This window comes from Carassius gibelio, chromosome A13 (genome assembly GCF_023724105.1).
Source record: "Carassius gibelio isolate Cgi1373 ecotype wild population from Czech Republic chromosome A13, carGib1.2-hapl.c, whole genome shotgun sequence".
Classification (NCBI taxonomy): Eukaryota; Metazoa; Chordata; class Actinopteri; order Cypriniformes; family Cyprinidae; genus Carassius; species Carassius gibelio.
Window position 1 is genome coordinate 15,002,406 of NC_068383.1, and position 27,847 is coordinate 15,030,252.

Sequence of the window (27,847 nt, forward strand, 5' to 3'; positions counted from 1 at the left end):
TCTTCAGGCCACGCACGAGCAGGCAATGCCTGCTTCCACATGAAGACCAAAAACAGGCAGAGGGAGAGTGGGAGACAGATGCAGCCAGACACGTAAGACAGGAGACTGGCTCTGGCCCCGTTTACATCTGGTATTAACATCCATCTCGGATGACCACATGAAAAGAAGCATTCAACTGAAACAGACTGACGTTCACTTGGTATTAGCATCTTTCATGACTGCCTCATTTTGGATTATGTCCAGAGGAGCCTCTAAGGAGGCTTCGGGTTAGTGGTCTATTCATCAGTCTATTCAGAATTGTGATACTGATTCTTAAAACAGCACTGATTTTTTACGCTTTGCCAATTTACAGGTGCACAACATTTCTCATCCTGCTGAATCTATGCTGCTGCTCCTGAATCATTGTGAATGCATTTTGAAAATGTGAATGTGCAATCCAGGCTCATTGGAAATATGGGAATGTGGTGAGACTTCTGCAAAATGATGTTGCTTTTTGCACATTGTGCAGCATTTAGAGCTAAGTGTGTTCAGTTTTATCTTAAATGGATGTGTGATTTAAGTATTGCGGCTCCTACAGAAAACCTAACCAATAGTGAAATAAGACAATGCTTGAATGCTGCCTGAAAAAGAGACCTCCTTACTGAAGTGAAAGTGTTGACTGGTGTCACTCGTGAACGCGTCATCACTCTATAGACATTATGTGTTTGAGAGGTTTCCTCGAGCTGAAGGGATCCCCCAAATTTGGTGTGGATTCGCCACGCTGTTACAGAGATTTGGCCATTTGAAGGTTCAGTGATTTTCCACAGACTTTCTCTTTAAAGTGTTTCATCCAGGTCACCAGTAGCAAACAATGGAGCACAGAAATTAATCCATGCTGATAATGAACGTGCATTTGTGCAGCTTGTCAGTCAACAACGGCTCTGTGTAGTATTGTTTGCTATTGGTGACCTGGATGAAATGCTTTAAAGATAAATCTGTGGAAAATCAGTGAAACTTTGAATGGCCATATCTTCGTAATGGCGTGGCAAATCCGCACCAAATTTGGGAGATCCCAAAAATAATTATTGGCTGATATTTATCATGCACCCGTATTTATTGATAATGAAAATCATCGACAATGATTATCATTATCGATTAGTCAGGTCTGTCCACAGTGCACGCACAACTGCAGTCGGTCGCATCAAATCACTTAACTGAATAACGCATTTCAGTGGACAAAATGCATCTACAAATATTGGAGGAAACAGAAATGAGCTCCTGCAGGAAAAGTGCGTGATGCAAGCTGCCCAAAACATGATAAATCTTGATTTTAAGCTTCAAGCTGATGCATTAGGGTAATGGCTTGCCTGCTAGGTGCATTTACTGATACCTGTGTGCATCCTCGGTGCAAAAACTTAAGTTAACGGTCATATCTTTCTCTGTTATTGTCACAAATTCACATTTTTGACATTTACAGTTTTGCCTATAACGCCCTGACATTATGTGTTAAGTTGAAATCTTATTGAAAGAGCGCAGGCACTGCAGGGGCATGCGTTAAACAGACAGAACACAGCGAGGCAAGAGAGACAAGCGCAAAAACATTAATTGTGCTGAAATATCTGTTATTTAACATTTATATTTGTTTAAAAGTCAACATACAGTGCGAGTAATTTATGAGAGTAGGAACTGTGAAGGAACAGCAGCGTGTAATTGTCTGAATATAAATATCAGACGCTTTTACAGAATAAAGAAATGATAGAAAGAGAAGACTGACTGTGATTAAATTGCACGTGATGCGTGCTCCTGCAGAGCATTACTTTTATTCGTCTTTATTATCTTTACTATTTAATTTTTGATCTAGAGATTTAAACTATATTCATTATATAGCCTACAGTGATTAACAAATGTATTGAAACTAATTTATGTAAGGTTTTTAACCAATTTTGTAAGGTTTATGCCACTGCTGCTCTTAACTAGCAGTATTGGTGGTTACCAAAATAATTTCTTTAGCTTTTTTGTATTGGTTAGACCTCCAATATGCGTACTCTTTTTAGTAACAGTAAAGCTACAGAAACTGTAATCTATTTTTAATGCTATAATTATTACTGTTATCTGTGAAAGGCAGAAAAAAATTGTCAAGTGCTTTATAGTGTTTTTTTTTTTCATTCAGATTAGTCCCAATTAGTTAAAAAGTACATAAACAATGCCAGCAAGCATGTGAGCTGTTATCAAGGGCAAAGGATGTAATTTTTGTTATAATGTGAATAAATACTATTTAGTTGTTTCAGTTTGTTATTTGACCAAAAACTACAGTAACATTTTCAGATTTTTTTTTTTTTTTGACAGATTCCTAAAATATTTGTGTTTTGTCTTATTACAGGTGGTCTAATGAATTGTTGAGCACTGTATGTTTTCATAGCATTCAGTTGGCACATTTGTTTTAAGGACATAGGGCAGACTGTGGAATAGTGTGTTTTTGTCCGTAAAATTAAAAAAAGAAAATAGGGGTTTTAATCCTATTAATCGAAAACATTAGTTAAAATAATCGTTAGTTGCAGCCCTAGTGTCAATCAATTGATAATTTGCCATGTAATCATAATTTGTGTGAAAAGAAACATTTTACTGTCTCTAGTGTTAATCTCAGCTGAATTATCAGTGAATTGTAAGCATAAACTGCAAACCTGAAGAGTACTACTAACTTCTAAAAGTTGAGAACACTACAATTAAGGTCTGTTACATAGATAGACTAAAACAATTACATTTTCTGAACAAGGAATATAGTTTTCATTTTGTGTGACTCACCATTTCTGAGTAAACACAGCTATTTTAATAAATATTTTTTGGTAAAATGAGTGACATAAACTGACGTCATACACGTCACATGCTCTAATCAATGTTTTCAGAAAAATCCTTTCAACATGGCAGATACTCTCATGCGACCGGAGTTAACTTGTGGAACGACTGTAAAATAAACCAAAAGATTTGTAAAAGTTTTCTTATTTCGCTTTTTGAACGTTGTAAGGATATCACACTCAATAAAATGTTTAATCCTTGGAATGCACTGTTTTAAACATTGCAGTGAAGCGTGGCAGTTTCCAGTGCTTTGTTGAATTCTGAATACTAATTATTGTCACTGCTTATAGTGTAATGTTGACATAATAGTGCCATGTTTTTTTCAGTCAACCCAATCCTTTTAATGGTAAGTTTGTTTTATGTTAAGTACACCCATCTGATAAATATAATTTTATTCATGCATGTGAATAAACAAGCTGCTAACAGTAACTTTATTCACGATTATGTTAAAGCTAATAAACAGACATGAAGTTAACAAGATTTAAGAGTGAATGAAATCTGCAAGGTTGTAGTAAACCTTACATTATGTTCTTTTTAACTTCTTTTCAGTTGAAATGCAAGTTGTATGATGTGTCCTCAGACATCTGGACAGACTCGTCTTTCTCTTTTTAAATCCATTATTGGTAATATGACTTGTGTTTGTTTGTGGTTTTCTAGGTTTGTGCTAAATTTCACATATGACAAAGCATCACGCATCAGCAAGATTTCAGAGACGCTGCATGACGTTCTAAATATTTACGAGTTTTGTCCACATTTCTCAACACAAACTACTTCCATCACTGTATATAAAAGAAAGTTAGCTAGCTTGTTTAACGTGTTCATGTTTGCTTTGTCATTGAAGGATGTACAGGATGTGAACATGAAACGCACTGTTGCCCTTCATGCTCTACTGCTGTACATGTGAGGAAGAGCCACGGTCCTTCAAGACTTGAACTGTAAGTATTCAGTGTATTAACAGAACTGCTAGCATCAGTAAATGCACTTGTCTAGTTTTAGTAAGTTAAACCCTCTATGTTTATTCCAGATGAAGTTATTGGGCGAGACATCACTACCATTGCAGTTCAATGAAAGCACTATACTAATGAAAAGTTGTCTAATGAAAGTTCTGTGAGTACTGCAGGAGTGATGAATGATCTTCCAGTGTGTTTGATATGTTCAGAAACACTTGTTCACACAGTAACAGTGTTTTAAAAAGTCAGAAGTTATTATAATAGCAGTTCTGTAAAACAGGTTTTTTTTTTTATGTTGAACTTCAGCATGATTTGCCTACAAGTTATGCATATAGTAGGTGTGTCTTTTGAGCTAGTATTTGTATTCAACAAAATACTACTGCATCATGCATATGTATGGTAAATACAGAGCACTTAAATATAAAATCAAATAAAATCTATACTTTTAGGCTTGAATTAATAATTTATAATAATTGTTTTACATAAAATGAGTTTTTTACTTAAATGTTTTGAGGTAATTGTAAGCATTCAACTTAAATGAGATTAACAAAAGCAACAGAAAAAGGCATGTGAAGGACAGAAAAACCTTGAGTGACACTGAAGGGGATAGAGGACATTGAAAGCATCTAACTAAAGGCACAAAGACGTGGCTGATAGAAGAAAAGTCAAAAAAGAAAATAGGCCAAAGCAAAGCTAAAGGGGCTTAGAGGCAGTCAAGTAAAGGAACAAACATTTGAATAAATAAAAATGCACAAACGTCTCTTCAAGCCGAAAGGTCTGGTTTCCAAATGGAATCTCATTACTTGGCTCTCAAGGTGGCAGGAAAACTATTAACACAACAGCTGGATTTAGACCGGGGAGGGAGTAAGAGGGAGAACCTAAGCGGGGGCCGGGAAAAGAAAAAGTGAGCTGAATAGACATGTCAGAGTAGCAAGGGGAATAAAGAAAGTGATGTGAGCACGGATGACAGGAGGGGAAGCGAGGGATGTGGAACAAGAGTGTGAGAGGCACAATAACTTTAAACCTTTCACCTAATCCACAACAAGACAAGCAACAACATGCCAAGAAATTATCAGACCTCTTGGTGTTTTTTCTGTGACCATTATTGTGAGATGAACAAATGGAATGAAATTCCCCTTTCACATTATTATTTCAAGACTCTCAAGAAATGGTGACATGTCTGGTGTTAAAAATGACATTTTTCGGGGTTCTTTGATGAATACAATGTTCAAAATAACAGCATTTGTTTTATATTTTTTGTAGCATAACAAAAGCCTATAACTTTTGAATAATTAAAGTGCTTGCTAAATGAAAAGTATGAATTGTGAAGTGACATGTGGTCAAGTATGTTGGCCCCTACTCTGACTTAGTGTTCTGCATTTAACCCATCCAAAGTGCGCACACATGGCAGTGAACACACACACACACACACCTGGGGCGCCCGGGGAGCAGTTGGGGGTTCTGTGTCGTGGTACTGAGGGCGGAGAGAGCACTGTACATTCACTCCCCCCACCTATATTCCCTGCCAGTACGAGACTCGAACCCACAACCTTTCAGTTACAAGAGCAACTCTCTAACCACTAGGCAATGACTTCCCCAAAGCATGACAGCCTGAATTCAGCATTCATTTGCATTACATAGAGAAATTTCTCCTTTTTTTAAATATTTTTTTTAACAAGTTTGGAACGATATATGGTTAAATAAATGATGACAGGATTGTTATTTTTGGGTGACCTATTCCTTCAATCTCTACAAAAAAATAAAAACACACAAAAAAAAAACAGAAGATTGCCAGACCGAGTCAGCATTTTAAAACGGAAAAAAAAAAAATCTAATTTTAAATCAAGACAAAATTCTCAATAGTTACAAAACCTTTATTAACAAAGAGGAACTGGCTAAAGGTTATTTAACAGATGCTCTTTATCCAAGACATATTACAAGCTGGCCTACACAAACCACAAGATCATTGCAAGAAGGTTTTTAGTGACTCTCGCAACCTTTGTATAAATATATTCTTGATCAATAGGCTACTGCCACCCTGAACACTCAGGAAAAAGCAGAAGACGAGATTTACAGCGCAGCGGAAGTGCTGTCCATAAGACTCAAGCAGAGATGCTCTCTATAAACCCCTCGGTTTAATTTGGTCGTTCAGAAGCCCTTATCTTTAACACACAGTCAGCACTACAAGTGACAATGTCTTTTCCAGCTGTGAAAAGTAAGAAAGGAAATGTCCTTAGGGAGACAAAAAGTAGTCTCAAATATGAGCTCTTGCTAAGTATCCTCCATTCCAGCTTTTATTATAGCACAGAGAGGCACAGAAAGAGAGAGAGGAAAAGACTATCAACGTTACATAAACTTCCAGAAACCTGCGAATCATCTCAAAAAATACACCAACACTGACATAAGTGAATAAATTAATTTGTTTTATGAATTAAAATAATTAGTCATGCTAAAACACAGAATTTGGTAACAATAAAATATATGTTGAGAAAAAAATAAAACATTTCATAGGGCCCTACATTAAAGCCCACCTTTGGTTTGTCTGAATATCTCAGATATACATTTTTTTTTTTACATTGCCAAGTGATGTTCGTTTAATTTTTCACTGTAACTTGGTTACAACTTACAATGAGTTTTTAAAAGTCATTCTAAAATAGGAACCAAAGCTAAATTCTCTATTAGTCCTAAGGATTCAGTTTTTTACTTTTTCTGTAGCTTATTATGAATAAAAAACATTTGTGTGGAGTTTGTATGTTCTCTCTGTATTGATGTTGTTTTTATTATTATTATTAATGCGAAGTGAAAGGAATGAACAGCCTCTCTTTGCGCGGACACTATAATATAAGTAGATTTTAAACAAAATCTAGTCCCCACATTCTTTTTCTTAATATTGACTCACTGAGTGTCTAACCTGCAATATGCACTTTAAACTTCTTACAGTTTGCTTTGTATAACTGTTCTGTTCTGCTTCGTATTTCACTATTAGAGTCAGGGTCATAACCTCTAACCTGCAATATGCACTTTAACTGTCACAACCCAATGAAAACGAAGTCCATCTGTTGCTCAACAAGTTCAGGATGCTATGCAACTTTGGCATAGAATTGAATCACTGTTGTGGACTTGGATAGCTAGATAAACACTACTCAACAATCTATACTGCATTAGGTCATGGAAAAGGACTGTGAGAAGGGAGGCGGGTGACATTTGGGCCAGGGCCAGAGAGGTTACGAGTGGAAGGACACAGGAACGGTCTTTAAGGATGGGCTGACAGCAGTGTCATCTTCACCTTCTCCTGCATAATCTCTTACAGTAAACCCTACTGCTGGTTCACAGCCAGCCTCGGAGACAGTGAATCCTTGGCATCTTGGCAGGACACTGGAAACTCTGCCTCACGGAAACAGCATGGCACCGAGCTCGAGCATTACGATGCCTCCAGCAGAGCCATTCTGAACCTCGACCTTATGGAACATCCTAATTCAACCATGAATTACTAGCCATTTTAATGCCGGAATGCAATTTTGGTTTAAAGTAGGCAGCGGGGCTAATGTGCAAGGAGGTCATAGTGTTATTAGAGCCTTGAAAAAAAAAAAACGGAGAGGGCTGGAAAAATAAAAGGGGAGAGCAAACGTCCTTCAGCCTGGAACCACCTAATCATTAGCTGCAGGGACCTGAATGTCTCCAACTTTTTCTACTCCCATCCAATTTATTATTCTTTGCCTTGTTTCTACCCCTCCAAGTTTCATCATGATTCATTAATGAGCAGGATTTTTCTAGCCATGGTGCAGGATCTGCTCATCTACTCTCCATGCTTTCGCTGTTTGAGCTAAAGGACCTGATCATGAGTCAGGTCAGAGCGCTAAACCCCACTTAAACCCAGTGGATGGCAGGCAAGGTGTAGAAGCCTCCTTAGGACTGAATAGCACTTGACTGGAGCACAGTGGCACTGAGACCAGGAAAGCGTGGCGGAAAACAGCAAAAAGCCAAGTAAGAGAAAGTATGTGTGTACTAAAAGGAAAGATTAAGGTACAGAGCAACAAGGAGAGGGATGGATGAAAGTGACAGCATGACGACAGTGGTGCGGAGCAGTCTGGGAAGAGTTGGAGTATAGGACCGAGATCGATAACAGAAAGATATTTAGCCCCTTTAAAAAAGATGCTCTTCTTGGCAGATTGTCCAGAGTCAGATCCCATTCAGTGAGCAAAATCTATAACCATTAACAATACATTAGGAGACTTATTTATAATGTGCCTGAATCTTCCTTGATATTCAAAGGGGGAAAAAGGATCGGTTAGGATCAGAAGAGCAACTAATAGCCAGGACAGGAGTGGAAGATGAGAATAATTGCAGACGGATAGCTGGAAGTGAAAGACAATACAAAACGTTGATGAAGGAGAAAGCATGAAGGAGCTTTAGAGAGAGATGGAGGGATGGAGAGAGGGAAAATCAAATGGCAATAAAAGAAAACATTTTCTCGACGGGGGCAAGTTCAGTCTAGTGAAACAATCCATCCCCGTCACTCTAGCAAGATAGCAGCCAGCCTATTAAACACTGAGCTGCTATAATCCGTCCAGTGTTTGTATCAGCTCCACCTCTGTCCCTCACAGACACACACTTCAGGAAGTGTGATGGAGAATGGGCAAAACTGTGGTCATGGTGACACAGCTGTTGTCATGGTAATGAACAGGTCAGGCTCTGGATGCTAGAGGTTAACATTTCTTAGATTATTTTTGCCTCTTGAGAAAACCAAGGACAAACTATGAACTCTGAATATTCTATGACTACCTCAAACTCTAAAAATTCATCAACACAGTTCAAAAGACAAACAGTCATCCCATCTCTAATAAACATAACCCTACGCTACACATGCACATTTGTCAGACATACTCCTTACTCTAAATTCACAGCGAAATGCATATATATATATATATATATATATATATATATATATATATATATATATTAAATTATTAGAATTTAACACAAAAAGTAAAAAAATAATAATAATAGTATATATATATATATATATATATATATATATATATATATATATATATATATATATATATATATATATATACATATATATATATATATATATATATATATATATATATATATATATATATATACACACACAAATATGATGCTTATTTGAATACTTGTTTTAAGTATAGTCAAGTTTATTCAAATATATACATATATAAATAAAATCCATAGGTTAGAAGGCTAAATATTTAAATTTCTGATCGACTTTAAACTTGGATAGCAAAAGGAACCAGAAAGGAAAAATACATATTTTAAAAGAAAAACTAAATTGCACACATAATCTATTACCTTTATCCTATTTAAACACTGAAGCTGCCTGAAAATGGTCTCTAAGTTATCATCCCATAATGTTTAGCAGGGGACAGGCGCTTGTAATGCGGTCTCTACGCGTGCAGACATGTCAGTGTGCTGGAATGCAGCCACAAAGCCCTGTGCTGCCACAACCTCTTACAGCTGGAGCGGACGCCACAGGGTCACTGTGAGGTTAGCAAGTTAAAAAACACAAACCTCACTAACTACATCAAGACATGCAAGCCAAAGTCACAGCCGCGCTTACCTCCTGGACCTGAACTCAAAGCACGCAAAGTGACAAAACAAGTTAGGAGCAGAGAGAGAAAACATATGGGGGAAAAAAAAAACCTGGAGGAGGCGGAGCACAAACTCAATTCCTCAGAGATGCTGTAAAAAGCCAGAGGGCCTGAACCAAAACACACATGAAAAATGACTTGGCATGAAAACAGCATAAAAATGGCTGCGGACTCTTGCTCTCAAGCTTGGTGACCTCCATACTGAGGCACTGTAGGCAACTAATCAGCAGGCTGCGCTACAATCAGTATTTTGATACATCGTGACACATTCTCAATAATGTATATATCGCATCATGACATGTCATCCAGACTTGAGGTAGCAAACTCATTTTTGGCTGAGGGCCATGTGGGGGAAAACATGTGGGCCAAATTACTTTGTTAAAAAGTGGTGTGCGTGTACACATACTGGATGAATCTTTTACTTTTACTTTTTCAAGGTAACGAATTTGGCATCAATCAATGTTCCCTCTAAGTTGCTCATGTACAGTACATGGCGGTGTACTTTTGAAGTTAATCCTGCATAAACGGACTACACAGAAGCAGACTCAAAATCAAAACTTGCTTAATTATATATTGTTGGGGTGTAGTCACTAATAATTATATTGGCAATCAAGTAACCTGTTAAGTAATTTTTGCAAAAATTCAAAAAAATTGACTTGAAGGGGTGGGTTAAATGCATAGACTGTATAAAAAAATGGACGTAGTGTAGACTCCTGAAGTGTGTTTTTTTAGTCACTTCCACAGGATCCAAAACAACCTCCTAAATGAGCCAGGTGTGAAAACGCTTTTAGTGTCAATCGACTGTACTACAATAATAACTTTCCTGTGGATCTAGTGTTGTCAAAAGACCCGATACTTCGGTACCAAGTCGGTACTAAAAAAAGGAAAATGTGACGGTACCAGATTTCTTTAAGTACCGGTGGTACGGAGTACCCAAATACCTCAAATCAAATCTCTGTATGGACCATTATCTTTAAATGTTAAGCCGCAAAAGTTGTTTGAAATATGAATCCTGCATGTTCTGCGTGTCTCTGTGTGAATGAATGAATGGTTTGTTTACTAAATAGACTGAAGCGCGTGACACTTGCAGTCATTTCAGCATCTGCCGTCTCAATGAGGACATAAATACATAAACTACACCACCAGAACTGTTCTGAGTCACTTCACAAGCATTTTACCATTTCATCTGAGTAAAACCAGTGTCAAAATAAAAGTAGCCCGTCAAAATATTTTTTTTTTACATAAAGCCATTGTGCTAGATATTACTATTATTTAGTAGAATGTATGCAATACTTCTACTACTGTGGAAAAAAATTTATAAAAATAAATCACAAAATTATTTTCCATGTTTAAAATTTAAATGTTTACATTTCATTAATTAAAAGACAAATTAAATTTGGGTGAAACTTGTTTACTGTTTTTCATAGTTATATTACTTGTAGAAAAACTTTAAACATAATTGTAAATAAGTATAAATAATGGTATTGGTTTTATTTTTAGTGCTAAAGTTTTTTTTTTTTTTTTTCTTAGAATATTTTTGTGTTTTGCTTTGGTACCGAAATTGGTACCGAGAACCGTAGATTTTCACTGGTATCGGTACCGAATACTGAAATTTTGGTACTGTGACAACACTATGTGGATCAGAAAAAAAAGTTTAAACATAACATGAAAAAATATATGAAATCTGAAAGTGTAAAATATCAGCGCTTAATCGGTCATTCTGCCATATCATCTTCAAGACAACACAAACACAGTCCAGCACTTGTAAGAAATACTCTAAGCTCAAATCCACAGATTTACATGCCTTTTCTTTCATAGGGTTGTGGTGAGTTTTGCAGTGCTATTATAACCGGTTTCTTTGGTTATTAAACAGGAGCCTAGTACCTCGGTCTGCTATTCGGCTCTCTGCAGTGGGAAAACAAAATCCAAAACCTCTGGGAGGAACACGCTGCTGGCTGAAAATGAAAAGGAAGACTCAATGGAAAAGCCCTGCAAGCACTGCTAAAAGCAGGGAGGCTGATTGGATGGAGGGATTTGTGACAGACCCCCAGTATGAGACTCAAAACAGGAGGAGGGCCCTTATGTTTCCTTTTGACATCCAGTGCCACCTATTTAATCTTATTTTCCTCCAATGTGGAAAGGAACAGATGATGAATTCAATAGAAGACCATTATTCTCAGCAGTATAAAAACAGACTGTCCCAGCGCGCACACACACACACACACACACACACACGCACCTGCTGGCAAATAGGCCGCCACAGACGGACTTCCTACTGAGAGCAGACAGAAGGGGGTGGGAAAATAATACACTGCATTTTTTAATTAGAAAAACCAATCTCTTCCTTGCAGTGCCTGACCATCAACAATTAGTAGAAAAACATCTCAAACGGTCGTGCTGCTGTATGAAAAATGAAGGTGCAGATTTACATTTTTCTAGAGCACAGTGCAGTACACAAATCTTTAACGAGACCGTGACCTCAAACGGCTCTGAATAAGCCTGTCTGTTTCTTTATATGTTCTCATGTTCATCTGTTTACATTATGCATGCAGTGACCTCAACAGAATCAACCATATGTATCAGTGTTTGTTTGGATTGGGACTTTAATTTGTTTGTGGCAAAATCTCTCTCTTTAAAGATCAAAACCAAAAGATGGCTACCTTCTAGGGCTAAAAAAATAACCTCAATATTTTTTCTCTCTTGTGATGACTTTCAATATAGATGCAGATCTGGTAGCGCTGGGAATGGTATTCAAAATAAAGATCATTTAATCATTAAACTACTATTGTTTTTCATTAATAAGTGCAGTTACTAATAATATTTCATACTCATTTCTTGTTTATTTTTATTTTGTTTATCGTTTAGGCAGATTTGACAGTAAAGCACTAAGCTTGAGTTAAGATGCATACTAAATTTACTTTTATTAACAACAGTAACAGGTGCAAAATCTACTTTCTGTACAGAAAATGTATATATTCCACTCTAATTAAATGTACCATATTTTTCTAACATATGGAACGGGCCAACTTCAGTGATTATGTGTGATTTAGTAGCAAATTTAGGAAAATTTTGTGTGACTCAAACAAAACTGTAAATTCTGACTAAATCTGATTTCTTGATTTGATATTTGTTCATCCCATTAAAAATAAATTCAAACTCGATCATCTTTCAGCTTTAAAGTGCTGGAAATTGTTGTGTGAAATGCTTGAATTTCTTTCTCAAAAGTCTGTACAAACCCTGAAAAGAATTATATAATGCATTTGACTATTTCTATCACAGTACCCATGGTTACAGTTAACGTTACTGCTTCTGGTTTCCTGACGTATGTCAGTGCTGTTTATAATGGAGATTTCTGTGCAGAATTTGAATAATTCTCACTAGAACTCACAGTCACCTTATCATTGTGTGGCAAATTCAAACGCTTCTCAGTGGATCTCGCAACACTGTTGCATCTGCACAGTAAGTAACGGTGTTGCGAAATCAACTTTGGCTCCCGAAGAAAATAGAAATTGAAAAGTGACAAGACATACAGACAAGTATAGTGACCCATACTCAGAATTCGTGCTCTGCATTTAACCCATCCAAAGTGCACACACACACACACACACACACAGCAGTGAACCGTGAACACACACCCGGAGCAGTGGACAGCCATTTATGCTGCAGCGCCTGGGGAGCAGTTTGGGGTTTGGTGCCTTGCTCAAGAGCACCTCAGTCGTGGTATAGCCGGCCTGAGAATCGAACCCACAACCTTAGGGTTAGGAGTCAAACTCTCTAACCACTAGGCCACGACTTCTCAAAGCTGTTCTGAGCTCGGACAAGTTTTGTTTATTTTCACTTTCATTTGCTATTTCTCAAATCCAACAGAAATGAGTTGGGCAACGCGGTGGTCACACCAGTGCAACCGCAACCGCTCACAAAAATTATTCGCACCGGCTGAATAAATGGTCGCAGTCTGGAGCTCTGTATATGCATAATGATTGCTGCATTGACAGCCAGGCTTTCAAGCCAAGGAAAGAAGACTTCACCTGTAAGTCACCAGGATGATCTACAAATGGTTGGCTACACAAACGACGGATAGTCACGTCCCACCACTACCTCCGTCAGGTCTGTGACAGCTGCACAAATGTCCACCAGTTGATCTGCTGAACAACCTCATTCTGAGCTGCCTGAAAACACAGATGAAATCACAGAAAAAAAAGAGAGATGCACTACAGGACAGGGAAGGGTTATTTCTAATATAAGTGGTAGAGAGAACAGTCCTCTAAATTGAAGATTCTGGCCAAAATCTCTAAACAATGGTGCCTCAAAACAGTGAGCACTAAGGGTTTGGATTCAAGAGAGAAGTGTGCCAGCTAGGACGGCACCCTGCTGGGTAAAAGGACAGCCAACGACTGACTGATCCTACAATAAGCAGAAGTGACAAAAGAACCATTTGGTACCACTGACGCTACATGACACTCCAGTATGGAGGATTAATGTTTTGATGGTCTGTGCATGCAAAGCCTTGCTTCAGCTTGCTGGTATTTCCAGAAGGAGAGGGGTAAAAGAAGAGTTTGTCCTATCATAGTCTCAAAAAGACATGATAGTTCAATGGGGTCTATATACACAACATTTTCACAAAACAATATGCTTAACAATTCAAAGGAAATATTAAACAAGTATAATTAATGCTCAACTCTTTAGAAAAGCCATGAATTCTGTGAAGCCAATACATTGAGCTCAGAGACATGTGAAAAAGTTAAGTAGATAAAACATGTAGACAAATCCTACATATACCATGCTATAATGTACACAGAAAACCCACCTGAGACTGAATTTCTCACAATGACAGAGGTGCAGTGTAGGCTGTGAAATGAAGAGGCTCTGGAAGAACATGAGTTTCCATTGTTAAATGGTCAGGAGCAGCAACCTATTAAAACAAGAGACACTTTATAAGATTATATTGCCCAGGACAGCACTGTAACAATCACATTTACTACACTCAACAGGGTTTACTGACTTGATCTTTACAGCCTTTCAGCGACCTTATCAAAGACATTAATAAAAAAATGTTTTTTGGTAGGTTTCACGTATTGTTTTTCCCAGACTGTGGTGTCCTTTCCAATTGATGTCATACACTTATAGGTCTGCGCAGCACTGCTTGAAGTTGAACACACATAATATTTACAAGTATTTGTATCGATTCCCTTTGACCTTTCTCTGTAGATCCCACCTTCTCACATGCCACGATTGGTCGATTATGTACAATGCCTGCGTGTTATTTTTCAAACCAGTTTTTAGTTACCTTCAGCAAGTATTAAAACAGGAAAACAATCACCTGGGTGTTTTAGGCAATATAGAAACCCTGGCCAGGATTTGTCCGGGGAAGAGAGGAAGTATGGTCTCCCTAGTTTATATCGAGCGTTGTGAGCCTGATCTAAACCAAGTTGGATTTGTTTGGTTTTGTCAACTCTAAACCTACTCTGAAACTAAGAGTTTGTTCTGCTAGCTTCATGCAAGGTTTTGAAATAGCATACCGTGGGATAAAATACATGTTTTTTGGCAGGGTTTCGTTGGTAAAATTCTCATTTTAATGGCTAAATATCACATTATTGGGATTGGGGTCTTCCCAGAGTCAAATGTGTGTTCGCACTGCCGCTGACACAGAGAGAGCAGTTAACGTTTGGTTAAGAAACATTCACAAACTGTCTTTTCAACTACACAGTAATATTTGAACCTTACAGTCATTCATATTAATCACAGAAATGCTGGAGTAAATTTTATAGTTTATACATCTATGGCAGCGAAATAGAAGTAGAGCAAATAATCTTTTGAAAGTAACTGTGCTTCAAAAAACATTGTTTCACCACTAGGTGGGAAAAAGTGACAATGTATTAGAGACCTGCACGGGTCCATTTTTGGAGACCCGTGCCTGCCCGTACCCGCAAATTTCAGCACCAGATCCGACTCGTCATCCGTGATAATATAAAAATTATCCGCACTGCCCAGAACCATTAATATGTGGCCCGTTACCCGACCCGCGCCCGCGATAAATCACACACACTAAAATCATTCCAATTAAAGTGCTTTATTTTTTTATCTCGCACCTCTCTCAACATCACGACAGTGTCATTAATGTGCTAATGAAATGAAAGTGTGCTTCTTTTTGCGCCATTCAAGTAGTCTACCATCGGCACCTAAATAGGCTATGGAACCTGAACTATACGAACTAAAGAAGAAAATACAACCTGAGCCTGTCGCTCACAAACTATGCATTTACTTTCCCTTAAGGTTACTGTGCAGGAAAAGGAAATCGTCCACAGTCCCAGCTTTAAGTTGCATTCTCGGTTTTGAATTGCAAATCCAGCTGTGGAAAAGTCTTTCTCGCAGCGCTCGAGAAGCATAAACAAAAGTTGCACTGTCCCAGAAGTGGTGACGTGATGGGTCAAATGTCATATCATTGTTGCGTATGAGTAATGGTAATTTCGACATACAAATATTGCACATATTTTTCATCTGCGCTACTACCCGGCCACAAGGAGTAAATTATCTGCCCGCATCTCCGCACGTGAAATTTAGGAATGTCAAAATCCACCCGTTTTAGCCACTTTTATGCAGGGCTCAATGTATTTGTCAATGAATTAATTATTCGAGAATAGTAAAAAAAAAAAACGCTGATTCATCCAGTAATGTAACCAGTAGGTTTATCATTGATTCAAACAACTTTTTCATAATTTTTATATTCAAAATTGGTGTATTAAATTATATATACACTACCAGTCAAAAGTTTTTGAACCGTAAGATTTGTAATGTTTTTTTAAAGAAGTCTCTTCTGTTCACCAAGCCTACATTTATTTGATCCAAAGTACAGCAAAAAAAAAACAGTAAAAATAAATACTATAAATCACTACTAATCACAGGAGCACCTTTACTGATGAGATGTGCAGGAAAATCGCACTGGATTTTTTTGCACAGCCCTACTTCATGCAACAGGCCACTGGATTCATGAAAAAAATAAATATTTAATACATTTACCTTTAGAGGCATTTAGCACTGATTTGTACTGTTTTGAAAATACTCATATTGGCATGTAGCAATCAGTTTCATTTTACAGAAGTAGCCTAAATCTTCTCAGGTTTGGCAGGGGACTGTAGAAATGAAACCGCCCAAGCGAACCACAGTGACAAGCCCTGCCTCTGTTAGCAATGCAAAAATGCTCAATCAAATCCCATGCTTTGTGGAAAAGGTTTTTGTTGTTGTTTTTTTAATACATTTCTCAAACGATTAGTGCATTAAATTATTCTCCCTCATAATCGTTTTTTGGAACTTTTTCAAAGCGCATGGCACAGCCCTAAAAACAACCAAATGCATGCCAGATTTTGCCCATTAATTACTCACTCGCCACATCAAATTAAAACATCTGGGATTAAGGGATTCATGATTATGATCTTAAATCAATCCAAATAAAGCAGGCGACACCTGATGTTCAAAAACAGCACATATACACAATCAATCAAATATTAAATATGTGATGCAAATCCTTCAAAATCCCTGGAAATGAAGAAATTAAGTTTCATGAAGACAGCATGGCATAGAAAATACAACTTTTCCTATTTTCTTTCTCCACAACCTTGAATCTGCAATAATACAGTGCACATTAATACAAGAGCTCATTAAACTTGGAAATGTATGCTTCTATTCTTCTAAGCATCACAGAGCAGCAGTTTCTTCAGGTGCACAATCTTTAAATTTAAAATCACGCCAGAAAAGCCCAGAGCCTGAATCGTGGTCCCTGCTCACCTCACTGTGTGCACACATACACACAAATTAGACTCTGTTCAATGAGCACTCTGCATTTCTATAGAAGCCCAGCAAGTCCCATTTGTTTACATGGCACTAATTAAGTGTGCTTTAATGGAGGAGCAAAAGTGCCAACAATGAGTCCCTGTGTTGGGACTGAGGGAACGTCTCAGGTTCTGTTCGTCAGTCCTGCATTACACATAACAGCCAATACAAAAACATAATTGGTCATGAAAGCAAAAACATCCATTGCAAACTATTTTTAATATTTATTAGTATTAAAATGTATTAGTATTACAATTAAAATAGAAATTACTAATTTTAAAGGGGGGGTGAAATGCTCGTTTTCACTCAATATCCTGTTAATCTTGAGTACCTATAGAGAAGTACTGCACCCTTCATAACTCCAAAAAGTCTTTATTATATTTTTTTTATATTTTTATATTAAATTTTTATTATATTTATAAGAGAAAGATAGTCTGTACCGATTTTTCCCGGAAAAACACGAGCACCTAGAGGCGTGACGTGTGGGCGGAGCTAAAGAATCACGAGCGCCAGTAAGCTTTTGAGTTGAGAGCATGTGGAAGCTGTGACACAGATCCAGAGGCTGAAATTTAACAAGAGCAGCATCAGCAAAGGCGTCTCTATGTGGTATGTACTGAAACTGTATATATTTGCTTAGCGGTTTTGGAAAATGACTAAGTTCCACTTTATGTCGTCTTTTTTTTTTTTTTTTTTTAAGCTGTACATGTGGAAAGTGCAGTTTGATGACAACATCGCATGTTGTTTACTTGATGTGCTTACGTGCCGATAGCTAAGTTAACAACACAGAGATATTTGAAGCAGTTTTACTCACCGCATGCGGTTCCAACACACGATCGTGACCCTTTTTCGTTGCGACTGCATTATCCTTAAGAAATAAACGATATGCAAATCCGGTGTCAAACTGGGCCTTGTTTGTAAAACAAGCATCTTCGAAATGCAGGGAACAAACAAAAACACTTGCACAACTCCATTGATGCTCTTTAAAAATAAACTCCATCCACTGGTCCCTTAATGCTGTTTTTTTTTTGGTAATCTGTGCAGGGTTGTCTTGCCCTGGCAACCAAAAACACACTCCTTGTGTGACATTTCGCGACGCTCTCGCTCTGATCAGTGAATGCCTGTTGTGCTCTCAGTGCTGTGCTATACGGGAACGCGCGCTCTTCCGGCAGAAGTGCCTCAGGACCCACATAAGGAAATTCCGCTCCATCTAACGTCACACAGAGCCATACTAGAAAAAAACTTTCCGAAACTTGTGACAAACCGGAAGAGGTTTTTTTTGGAACAAAAATACTCCTTCAAAGTACAACTTAATTTTTGAAACTTTGTCCATGTTTAGCATGGGAATCCAACTCTTTAACAGTGTAAAAAACTCAGTATGCATGAAATAGCATTTCACCCCCCCCTTTAAATATTTATTAGTAGGGTTAGATTGTGGAAGATGCTCTCCTTAAGAAACAACAGGGTGATGATGAATATTCTATATTATTAACAAAGGACACTTAAATTAAATGGAAACTTTTGCAAATGTAGATACATCAAAAAAAAATTAAAATAATAATAATAGTAATAATAATATGAAAGGGAGTCATCTCGTCTTACTACTGGGTTAAACTTAAACCAGCTGACATTTTATTTTTGCAGAATGTAAAAAAATGTTTGAAATAAACGTCATTTTGTAAAAAAACAAAAACAAAAAAAAACAATGAAAATTGTTTGCGGCCAGCCAACGTAGAACATGCGTGGGCATTATGCAAAAGTTTTACTCTGTGACATGCAGCCATCACGGAAGTGGAATTCAAATTCAAAAACTGACTCGTTTATGCTGTTTAGAGTCAGTTCATTCATTTGGGAGACAATTAATTTATTTATCATGCATTTTCAGCTTTACAACATTACTTTACATTTACATACAGCAACATTATTATTCTAAATGGCATAATAGCAGCACTTTCAACAGTCAAATATGTTATGAGTGCTTCTCCTCATTTGGAATGCAACAGAAGTTGAGCAGTTTATTCCGCCAAGAGGCACTGAGACAGTATCTTGTCATTGGCTAATAGCATCTCTCATCTTGTTCGTCTGCCAACTGGAATTTCTGCTCGTGTTTGGTGATGGTCCAGACCAAGAAGCAGAACTCCTTCCAAAACGATATCCATGTGGGGCACAGAATACAATCATATTACCAAATTACTATGAGCAGTGCATGAGTCAGTATTGGCTTAAATACCAAAACAGACGAAAGGGGAAATGAAAAACCTGTGGTGTCTAAATTACGCATGCAGAGCAGAAGGACACAAAAACGGTGGTGAATTTTCTCAGGAGGAGTGGCTAATTCTTGCACACAAATGCTTGTTTTGTGCATTCGATGGCAGTTGCAATAAACATGCATGCTACTCAACAGAGAGGAAGAGGCCAGTAAACAAGGACGCTCATCACGTTTTTCTCCCTCCTGTGGAGTGATGCAAGGGGAGAAAGAGAAACGAGATGGAGAGAGAGCATAAGTGGGAGAGCGAGCTGTGATTGCTTGCTGCAGATCCTGCTGTTTATCTACCAGCCTGCCTCCACACTGCTCTCATTCAGTCTGAAACAAAGCCCGATGAGCCAAGACGCTCTGCTAGGACATGCACTACAATACAGGAACACCAGAGGAGACAGAGAAAGAGGAGGACAGAGAGGACTGAGAGACCAAGACACCATACCTAGACAGAAGAAACTCAACTCTGAAGGAAACTAGCAGCGAAAAAGAAAAGAAAAACAACATGCAACACTCTCAAATGTTTCAACAGCAGGTACACGGAGTCACTCAGTCGCACCGAGTCATGCCGAGTGTGTTTTCTCGGCCCTGACACCTCAGGTAATGAGTAAGGAAGTCTCAGAGGACGTGTTCTGTCATTGGCTATGCCTATGGGATGACTACCAAACTCAGCGTCGATTCAGCAGGGCAGCTGTGTGTGCACTGACTAAACACAAATAAAAGCATTATGAAATTGCTTGACAACAACATGGGACAACAACAGATTACCACTTTACCAAACAGTCATACGTAGGCAATATGCAGCCCATGTAACAACTAACACTATTTATTTCTTAATAAATTGACAGCCAGTGGAAGACAGGGCTCCACAAAGACTTCCAGGCCAGCTACAGGAAGTCTGTTTATTAATATTAATACACGTCTCTTGCCTTTTTGACACTTTTGACAATTTGCTGAAATTTTTAATCTAGCAGGCTCACACAGATGGATTTACTGAAATTACTAAAATTACTTGAAAAAAATCTGTATGCTTTGAAAGTTCATAAACATGTTTATGTAGTTACATCACAGCTCTACAATTTCCATCTTTTTTCAGTTTAACAATATAGAAAGTATTTTTAAATGAAAAACATGCATAGTGGTGGAGCTAGTAAAAATGTCATACTTTGCAATTAACTTCCAATTAATTATTCACACTATATAAAAAATATCTTCACAGATAAAGAGAGAACAAAGAAAGAATTAATGTCAGTAAAGCCTATTGCTCAACATCAAGGTTATGGGTTTGATTCCAAAGGACAACACAAAATGCAAATATGATAGCATCTTCAAAAGGAGAACAAAAAAGTAATTTAATCTAACTCAATACAGAAAAACTGAAACTGAAAACTGTGAATGGAGACTTATTTTTAAAGGAACCTGTAGCTCAGCACAATTGAACTTGTCTTTGTTTAATTATTTTTATGCATTTGTAAAAGGACAACCTACAGAGGAAAAAAAAGAAGGAAAGAACATAAACAGTGCAGGAATTCAAAATTTTTATTTTCATTATTTATGTGAATATAGTGAATGGTCTATTACAGGACATGAGAATGAATGTGAAAAATTATTTTGCCACACTGGTGTAGTGAGATTTACCATTAGAGTTCAACCTCCTTCCTATATATCTAACATTAAATAATGTTCACACTGTGAACGGATTACTGTTTAAAGGCTTTAACACAGGATGTTTCTGTATTCTGCCTCAATGTCTCAATGTTTTTTTTAATCAGCATCTCACACCATTAGTGAAGGAACGTCGAGTTTGAGATCTTACAGTTGACTTTTTAAAAACAAGTTTACTTTTCTATGCATTTTAAAAACAAAAATATGTCCTTTACGTATGTTTTGATGGAAAAAATTGAATAAAGTGCGTGAACTTTATTTCATGCAGACGTGAAAGCTTAACCTTCCAGAAGAGTTAAACACTAAAGAGTGTGTTCTTTTCAAACAAGTTGTACACGTAATTAATATTCATGAACAAAACCTTAGTTAAACTTGGAAATTACAGCATACATTAGTCAATATGAAAAAGTGGGAAAAAGCAGTTCATAAGCTCAACATAATATATTGATATACTGGGTTACTTTCACTAGAAACTAACCAAGTTTGATTATTCTATACAATAGTCATATGTTCAGTATTCACAAAGTAACGATCTGTTTCATAATGAAGCATTATATAACAGTTTTGTGAAAAACTGATGAGGTAAATATGAAGTGTTAACAATAACCAGACACAAAGTAAAATATTAAAACTTTCTACTTATAAAAGGATAAGTTACTTCACATGTAACGTATCGAGAATCTCTGATGTTTCTGAATTGTACGCCAATTCTTAAATCACTTATTCAATACTTGCTTTATAAATCTTACTTTGCAACCCAGGGATGGAAATTAAGTTTTTTGTCCACCGGCCACTGTGGGGGATTTCAAATTCTACCAGCCACTCAATATTTTTACAAGCCACTTTCTTGTTTTTAACCGACAATGTGTAACTGTGTGTGAAAACAAGACCTACAATACTTAAGCAGTTTATTTAATCTCAATTCTCAATGAAATACTGACATTTTCTCTTTCAGTGATGCTCAAAAATGCTGCCTATCTAGACAGCTTACTAGGTTTTGAAACAGCCGACTCTTGCTGAAGTAGCTCATTCTTTCAACTCTCTATAGCCCAACCGGATGATACACTGCACTGAACTTTTAATGCACAAAAGCACTTTTGCGATATTCTAAACAGTATTCATACCACTGATCTATAATATAGAACTGGATTGCTCATGACATAATTAAAGTGAAGCCGCCGCGCCGCCATATTGGTAATCCCTAGTGTGTGAAAAAATTCCATTGAATTAATAGGAATTTGTATGATTTTAATAAGAAAACATCACCTAACAAGTCAGTGTTTATAAATATGAAGTATCACTGTACATTATTACAATGCGAACACCCTAGGCAGGCAAACGGTTATTTTTTAAATGTCGAGTTTAAAAAATAAACGTGAATTTTAAATGTGAATTTCCCCTACTTATTAAAAAGCTACGTTAATTACAGTAGTGAGCATCATGAACATGATAAACATCAGACGGGACATGATAAACAAACACCGCGCGACTCTATACCGATAAACGAAAATGGGCAAAAAGACGGGAGCTGATTGCTGAAGCCACGCCCACCTAGTGCGACGGCATTGTCAGCAGCGGCAATCCACCTGTCACTGAAGTGGCCACGCCCTTAATTATGAAGAACTTTAAGTCTTAATATAATTTAAACAGATGAGTTTTTAAAAAATTCACCCCCCTCACAGTTGTCACGAAGGGCAAAATTAACAATATAGACCAAAATCATCTTTTGAACCAGGCTGTAAACATGTTTTTTTCTGCTGTAAAGTTGGGCATTTTAACATGGGGAGTCTATGGGACTGACTCCCTTTTGCAGACAGCCTCAAGCGGCCAGTCGATGAATTGCAGTTTTAGTCACTTCCTTATTGGCCTCACAAGAGAGAGCGGGAGGTTGCCGCTCGGCTTCAAATCGAGTTATTTTAGGACAGCGATTTGAATGTAACTCAATGGTGCTCTCTGCTGGTAGGGATTAGTAAAATGGCGGATCGAACACTTCCGGTGGCTTCACTGCCTGTTGGCAGTTTAGAACGCTATGAGCGATCCAGTTATATATATAGATCAGTGATTCATACGCATTAATGTTGTATTTAATTCCAAAGGAAAGGATTCACCAGTATAAGTGAATTTTTTTTTTATGGGTGAGGGAACACGTGGGGAAAAGTCCCCTGTTCAACACTGTATCACTGAAAGAAATCTCAGCTCGCAAACTTTTACAGAGTCAACAAACAAACGCACAGCATTTTTAATACATCGTTTTTACGCGTCTCATCACGCCAGAGCTGTCAAACATGTGTAGCGATACAATGTAGTTTCTACAAACAAAAATGAACAGCGTAACAACTTACTAGCCACAGAACTAATTCTGAAAAAGTACTTGAAGAATGGAAATAAAATGCATCCCGCGGACAGCAGTTATTAGACACGTGACCGATAATACTGTTTGTTAGTTTGCTTATTATGCCGTTAAAAACAATAACATAAACACAAACTGTCCATATTATTTAAAATGTTGCAGAACGCTGGAGGAAAATGGACTTACCGGGGTTTGACAGAGACATGACAGTATGCGTCATGAATTCAACGAATGAATATAAATTCAACTCTTCATGTGAACTTGTATATCATGAGCACGTGCTATAAAACGTACTGTAAATAACCAACAAATATATCACTCCGCCAACGGCACTAACTTCAGCTGCAAACACTGCACTGGGAACAACGCCGCCGTTTCGAGCCAGGTTTACGCCGCCTTTCTCCACTGAGCTGCTTCGGATGATATTACACTTTATTGCCTGTCGTACACACACCAGGGATGGAAGTTAACTTTTTTGTCCACTGACCGGGTGAAAAAGTATGCTATCTTTATTTACCCGCCACGGTGGCTGGTAGGTGAAGCGAGTTTACCTGCCACAACACAAAATCACCTGCATCTGGCTGGTGGCGGGTGCTAATTTCCATCCCTGTTGCAACCATACAAATAATTAGGCTACACTTGAGGGCATAAGTGCTCTTAAACAAGCATGTCAGTGCAGAGCCTTGTAGCAAAGATTTGGGAAGTTTGCAAGCAGCCTGTCTCTAATGAGGCTAAATGAAGTCAACAGATGTATTCTCACATTCCTGAGCACAATAACAAAAACTGCTTAGAAAAACATTTACAGTAATCCAAGCATTTCACCGTCGTCTTTGTGTGTCCTTACATGCAATTACCATTTAAAAAAATACCCAACCCAACTAGGGCAAATTTATTTACAAGCAGGTACTTGACAGGTCTCTCTGTCTTAAGGAGGTAAGCCACCTGTTCTTAACACACACCTTCCCTTGACATTCATTCAAATCCCAAATGATGAAGTAAGAGGTACCTTTATTTGCAGACAAAGAGACATTTTTTTTTTCTCTGGGATTTTAAGCGAGTACATTACAGCTCAAAAACAGACTGCTCAACTTCTTAATAACTAGCATGCATTTCCTTGAAACTAGCAGTAAGACTGCTAAGCTTACATAAGAAATCAAATCTAAAGCAGGCAATGTTGTGTACTGTGTGGGATCAAGCTGCATTTGCTTCAAAGTGTGCCCCTAATGTCACAAACAGTGATTGCAGCCTGCAGAGGCATAGTCATTTACTCCTCATGTCAGCACAGCTCACCACCCCTCTAAAAAATGTAGTAACTATAACAAACATTTGTTGCACACACACACAAAAAATAAATGAATTAAAATAAATCATCACTGCTGACAGAGCATTAGGACTTTCAATCATCATCATGCAAAAACAAACTTGCAACACTGCACTGACGAATCTGGCAGTTGTAATGGCCATAACTTGCAATGATTGATATTGAAAAAACTCATGAAATGTGTTCAAATCCAGTGTAAATATAATCACATCCAAGTGATGTTTACTTAATATTTATTGATGTTTACTTAATATTTATTTCAAACCTAGAAGAAAAACTCTCCAAAAAATAAATACAAATAAACCGCTTTTTACTTAATTAAATGATTCAGTGTGGCATTTAAAAAACATTTCCCTCGAAGTTATTCAAATGTTTTTCAAATGTCAAGAAAAAGTATTATAACGATTGCTTTTATATTATTAGTAACAGAAAGGCAAACATCGTCAGCATTCAGCAAATACGCAAATAATTTAAACAAACCTTTAAACGACTAATGAAAATTTACATTTCATAAACCTTGCACACATCGGTGAATTTAATCCAGACAGAAGGAGAGGTCAACTTCACTGGAGATGTGCGATAAACTTTAAAATCGCGATTTGAAACTATGCTGATTTATGCATTTGGGCACTGTCATATTCATATCATTTTTACTGCGTGCTGCATGTGAAATGTTTCCCAATGCACACAAACTTCCCAGAGTAGCCTACAGTGTGTTTACTTTCCTTTTGTTTATATATTTTAAAATATTAATTTTTGAAAAATGCTGTAATATACTTTAGATGACAACTTCCTGATTCTAATTCTAAGTATGTTTATTTTACACATTTTAAAAATAAATTACAAATAAATAATTATTAAAAATAATATTATTATTATATATATGTTACCCAATGCACATAAACTTCCCAGAATACAAAAAAATATTAAATGAAAGCACATTTCCACTTGTTCTTAAAATCCCAAATACAGTGTAACATATGTAATACTTCGATAATTGACTAAAGAAATACAGTTCTTTATTTATAAAAATAAAATCTTTCCAGTGAAATTCAGTAATTAAGTTAATTCTGTAAAAGAAGTTATACCATTATAATCTTGTCTGCTGAAAAAAAATAAAATAATAATAATCTATACAGAACCCCTGCCAAACCACAATTAAAAATGTAATGGATTTCAGAGTTATAACGGGATTTGTATTGGTTTTAATGTAAACTATAAAGGTGTTTATTTGATGGATTCTATTGGTGGAATGTAATCTGGCAGATGGCAACCAATAGAACAATACTGCTAAAAACAAAAAATAATGGAAGTTTAATGGAAACTGTAAGAATTTTTTTTCAGCAGGGTAATGATACTGTGCTGCACATTATTTACAATATTGAGCTGAAGCTTGACTTCAAAAAAAACAGCCCTACCAATAACCATGTTTTTTTGGTATTTTATATACATATCTCCGTTATCTTTTTTATTTTAAGGCATGTATTTGTGAAAATGATTAGGCAGTCGCAGCACACACACCACATAAAATAAAAGTATTGTAGGCAAACCATCATCCTCAGTCATCTCTCCTTACTCTGTTTATGCGGTAAGTAAAATGTTATGTACTGTAGTAGTATACTTTATTGTCCTCGGGAGGAAAATTGTTGTAATGTATGTAACAGCCAACCGTTAGCAATCGTTTTCTGACATAGTCTTTATAGACATTGCCCAACCCTATTAGACAAGCTTTTTGATTAATAAAACTCTATTAGAAAAGACTATTAAAAATTAGGAAAAGTCAGGAAAAATTTTAACTGAATTTAGGGGAAAAAATTATAAAAATAAATGTAAATATTTTAAATGGTTATTCATAGATCATAATTATTGCATATCTTAGTACCAAAAATGTCCTTAAAATATGAATACAATTTTATTGAACAAAAATATAGTACATTTAAACCATTCAAACAAATGGACAGCACAGAGTTGTTGGAAAGATTGAGAGCTTCTCAAACCATGTGACCGTATAGCAACAAGATCAAGCATGAAGCAGCTCTGATTCTGGTCCTGTGATATCACTTTAACACTGACTGTCAATGGAGGAAGTGAGAAAATCTATTCTTGTTAAACTTTTAATAAACTGATATTAAAGTGCATGTGTTTCATGATTTTAATTAAACGTTTTTTTGATTACTACAATTTAATCATTAAAAAGGAGTCCAGAAATATCCAGGAACACAAAACAGAATCCAGAAAAAAAAAATGTAAAAAATAAAACTGATTTCATGGGGCCCTACATCAAATTCAAGGTTGTGTATGGCACTGCAATAGAAAAATGAATGAGGAATCACAGAGGCCCTGCTTGCAATCCAACTGCCACAACAAAAAACTAACACACTAACCAAAATACAGGCAACCTGTGTGGTGCTCTTATTTATATTAGGAAACACAACCAACAGTACTGTGTCTCAAGGATTCACGCTCTTCTGAAAATGGAAAGCAATGGCAAATCGATTTCTTTCCTTTGAAGAGCCTATAGACATAACTATCACTTTGAAGAGGAGAGCATCCCCAAAATGCTGAGTGTGTGTGAAGTCTGAGTAATAACGTTCTGTATCTCAGTAGTCAGGAAAAGTGCACAGCAATTGATTTAACTCTTGAAACATTATCCGGAATCAAATGAAGCCTAACAGAAATAAAGTGTGGAAAATGTAGCTGTCAGTAGGCATACAAACTCAGATGATAAAAAAGAGAGGAAAATAAGCCATGGAGTTGTGTTACCCCTTTGAAGAAGATTAAAAAACACTGATTAGGAGAGAAACTCAACCTGAATTGATGTCATGATGAGGACTCCATATTGAGCTTGAGTAGAGCCCAAAATCAGAGTGAATTTTGATATGTCAGGGCAATTATTTGGGAAACGGTTTTGGAAAAGTACATGCTGAATAAATATTAAACTAGATTTTAATTCAAATTAAACAAACCACTTTTCTATTTTTAATCTCATTTAAATAAAATGGAAAAAAAAAACAT

At 36.8% G+C, this 27,847-nt stretch overlaps 1 protein-coding gene across 6 annotated transcripts in view; it reads right to left on the reverse strand.

The window, feature by feature from the left end:
- LOC128026271 (bifunctional heparan sulfate N-deacetylase/N-sulfotransferase 2) overlaps nt 1-27,847 on the reverse strand; it is a 105,928-nt gene that overhangs the window by 71,232 nt on the left and 6,849 nt on the right. For all 6 annotated transcript variants that reach the window (XR_008186384.1, XM_052613190.1, XM_052613189.1 and 3 more), the window contains exon 2: nt 14,223-14,327. The gene's annotated coding sequence lies outside the window, so the exon portion shown is untranslated. The remainder of the gene's footprint in view (nt 1-14,222; nt 14,328-27,847) is intronic.